Here is a 3662-nt window from a genome sequence, read left to right as displayed (position 1 = left end):
GACCCAGAAACAGATCTTGAAACCCAGTGGCTTTTGTCAGAAATGTGTCCAGACCCCGCAGTAGGTTACTGTCACTGGGCCACCCCAGGGAGGAATGGGTGCTGTCCTTCCGCCTGCTCCCTCTTGGTGACTTGGTGGCTGTCATCCTCCAGAGGCCATTGGACAGTCAGGCTTGGGCCCGCAGTGACGAAACTTGTTGGGTCTCATGGGATGGGGGGGGAGGTAGAGCCGGGCCTGTCTTCCCCACCCCAATGAGACCCAAAGTCATCACCCACGAATGGCCTCTTTGGCTCCTCATCAAGCTGCTCAACGGCCATGATCCCAGAGACTCAGTAGCAGATCTCTAAACCCAGTGGCTTTTGGCAGAAATCCCTCCAGATTTAAGTGTTAAAATTTCAGAACTTCAAAACCACATGGCCCTACTGCAGCCACACAACATCATGTTATTCATAACCAGCAATAGAACACAAATTGTCTATTGTTGCCTTTTCAGCAGATCTGAGTGTTGGGGTAAAATCTTAAATAATGGTGGGTCTGGTGTCGAAATAGTGAATGTGATCAAAGTAGAGAGAGAGTAATGTGGAAATCATCTGCCCCACAGGCAGGGGGAGGGTGTGGGATGGGGGTATACTGGGATTTTTGGTGGTGGAGAATGGGCACTGGTGAAGGTACGGATGTTTCATTGTATGATTGAGACTTAGACCCAAAAGCTTTGTAACTGCTCTCACGGTGATTCAATAAATAAAATTATAAAAAAAATGGAAAAAGAAAAAAAAAAAAAAAAAAGATATGTGTAAGTGAATCACCCAAAAGAGCACAGTGGTAAATAGGGAAGTTCCCTAGATGGATAATGGAAGTTGTTGATCCATATCATCTGTATTTTTTTTTTACTTTTAGGGTTTTATTGTAACTTTGGGAAATTAGTGGTAAAACATGTTTTGAAAAACAGTGGCTGCACTTAAATTCACATAAAATAGCATTTGTACAACCATACTGAAATTTAATCCTTTTACACAGGTTAATAAAATTATAACAAGAAAAACTAAACATTGGGCTTAACAAAAATGATACTTTGGAAACTGGAACAATGAAATTTTTCTTCAAAAAAAATTTTTTTTCACAAATGGTTGCCTCTGGGTCATTTTACCACATTAAGGGAATAAAGTTGTTAAAATATAGCTGTACTCAGTTGAGTCACTTCTCTGCACTATTTATAGTACTCGAAATCAATTCTAAAGTGAAGATTTAAAATGATTTTTAAGAGACAAGACCCTAAGTGTTTTACAGTTACCTCAGTAAGGGTGTTCTTTACCTTCCCCAGTCAAAGCTTAAAAGATTAACTATACATAAGTTCTTCCCCTTACCATATCTTCAAAATACTATTATCATTGGTAATACGGTCTATATCTTGTCTGATTTGGATGATGTGGTCCAGGAAGTGGGGTCTGAGAAGGAGGACCCTGCATTCATGGTGGAGGTGGTGGCCCTGTTGGTGCAGGCCATATACTAGGACTCATTCCCCAGGTTGTGTAAATGGAGGGCCCAAAGTTTCTTGATCTTCAGTGAACTGGGGTAAAGAGTTAGGATTATAATGGTGAGGAGGGGGTACAGTTACAGGTGGACCAGCATGTTGAGGTAGGGGAGATCCTGGAGGAGGATGGTTCATATAAGGTGGCATCTGGGCAATAATATGTCCAGGGGGAGGGGTTATTTGTGGTGGAGCAGAAGTCATTGGTGGAGGTGGTGCTTGGCTATAAACCAAGTGAGGCGTACCTGCGTTCTGGGAAGGAATTGGCATTGGATGGCTTATTGGTGGAGGTGGTGGTGGGGGTGGGGCATAATGTTGCTGTGGAGGCATAATATGATATGGGTGTGGTACCACTGGTTGACCCTGATATTCAGGATGATGGTGAACAGGTGCTGGGGCAGGTGGTGGTGGTTCTCTAGCAGCTGAATTTGAATCATCCTGAATAGGGACAGTTATTAAATTGCTGATTTTTCTTGTTGAAATACGAAAGGTTTCCTGACTGACCAAACGAGATGGAGGTGGAGCCATAAACAATTCTGCTGGAGGAGCACAAATATCTTCATGTGGCTGATTATAGTGCTCATGTGGCACATGCTGCAAAGGAGGCAGTGGCATCATGATGTGCTGCTTTGGTGGAATATGGCTCATATGGTGCTTGTCTGGTGGCATTATAAAACAATCAGGGATTTTAGTTGGTGGTGGAGCAATAGGAGGATGAACAGTTTCAAGTGAAGCACACGTAACAGGTTTTCCAGCTCTCATATGGCGGAGGTTGATATGAGCCTATAAGTCTCTCTGAGATAAATATGTTCTCTTGCACCCTTGAACAATGCTACACATGAAGAGAGAACCTCGTGTACACTGCTCAATTCGCTGCACAGAATCACTACAGCCTGGACACATCTTATCTCCCTTTTTTTTTCATGTAATATAGCACAGTCGTAGCAAAAGACATGTTTGCATGAAATCATTTGCCCATGGATTTTAATAGGCAATCCACATTTGTCACAGAAATGAACTGGTGTATCATCCTTTTCACCTAAGATGTTTATCTGAACATTCCAAAAAAGATGTCCAGGAAATCTTCGCTGATTTCCAAATAGCTCATTCCCTTTACAGTCATACCGTTCTTCTTCATTATAATCAAATCCTTCTTCATCACCAGGAGAAGCCTTTGCAGGCATCCTGTTTATAGTCCTTTGGGTTCGAGGTGCAGCCTTAGCTTTGTTCCCTTGCTTGGAGATGAGCTTTATAGGAATTTGTCTTCGCACATCAAGACCACCCAACAATCTAGAACTATTAGTGCCTTGTCACTCATTGTCAGTGTGATCCATGATTCGGCTCTCAGGGCACAGTCTCATCTGTACTTTTAAACATCTGTACCCTCAGGCTATAGAAATATTGTGGCAGGAAGTTTACAAAGCATGGCTGTGTGTCCTGCCAGTGGTTCATGGAGAATTATTAGACACAGCCTAAGTTCATATTTAACTGTCCACTAAATATGAATTTGTGAACTACTTGTCTTTCTAAAACACATAGAGAAGAGCACACAGCTTTTTTTGTGTCCTTGTCTATGTTCTTATGCTATTACCATCTAGTCAGGTGGCATATCACAAATAATACTTTTAATACACCTTGAGAGATATCAACCCAATTTAAGAGTAGTAAGATGATCTTGCATTCTTTGCTAATAAGAAAGAGGAAATTATCCCTAAATAGAAGGAATTATTTTATAATTATATTTGTATGACCTGTACTTAGCCTGCTGCCTTAAACAAAAGAAGCTTGCAAAGTAGGTCTATTTAAATAAATGAAAAAATGCTTATCATCTCTGAATTATCTCTAGCCCCTATTCTCAAAATCAATTATTTGCAAAGACCTAATCAGAGCTTTTAGCCCATGAAAATGAAATTACCAAGTTTGACTCCTTTGCTGGAAATGTAAAACTCATGAAATTCAACCACTCTTGGGAAATCCAAGCATGTTACCATTTACCAATGTTTGTAATAGAAGCAAAAATTAATTTAGACAAATTTTCTTAAATAAATAAATACTAATTTTTTATATTTTTAAAAACACTGAAAAAGGAAATTTAAAAATCATGGAAAAAATAAATAAAAATCATGGACTTGGA

General features: G+C 40.2%; 1 pseudogene; it reads right to left on the bottom strand.

Annotated features, from left to right (window-relative positions):
- Positions 1–1385: 1385 nt before the first annotated feature.
- LOC130041935 (E3 ubiquitin-protein ligase Hakai-like) lies at positions 1386–2862 on the bottom strand (annotated as a pseudogene).
- Positions 2863–3662: the final 800 nt, after the last annotated feature.

The sequence above is a fragment of the Sorex fumeus genome, unplaced genomic scaffold (assembly GCF_029834395.1).
Source record: "Sorex fumeus unplaced genomic scaffold, SorFum_2.1 ptg000098l, whole genome shotgun sequence".
In the NCBI taxonomy this organism is placed as follows: domain Eukaryota; kingdom Metazoa; phylum Chordata; class Mammalia; order Eulipotyphla; family Soricidae; genus Sorex; species Sorex fumeus.
This window is presented reverse-complemented; position numbering and strand designations above follow the sequence as displayed.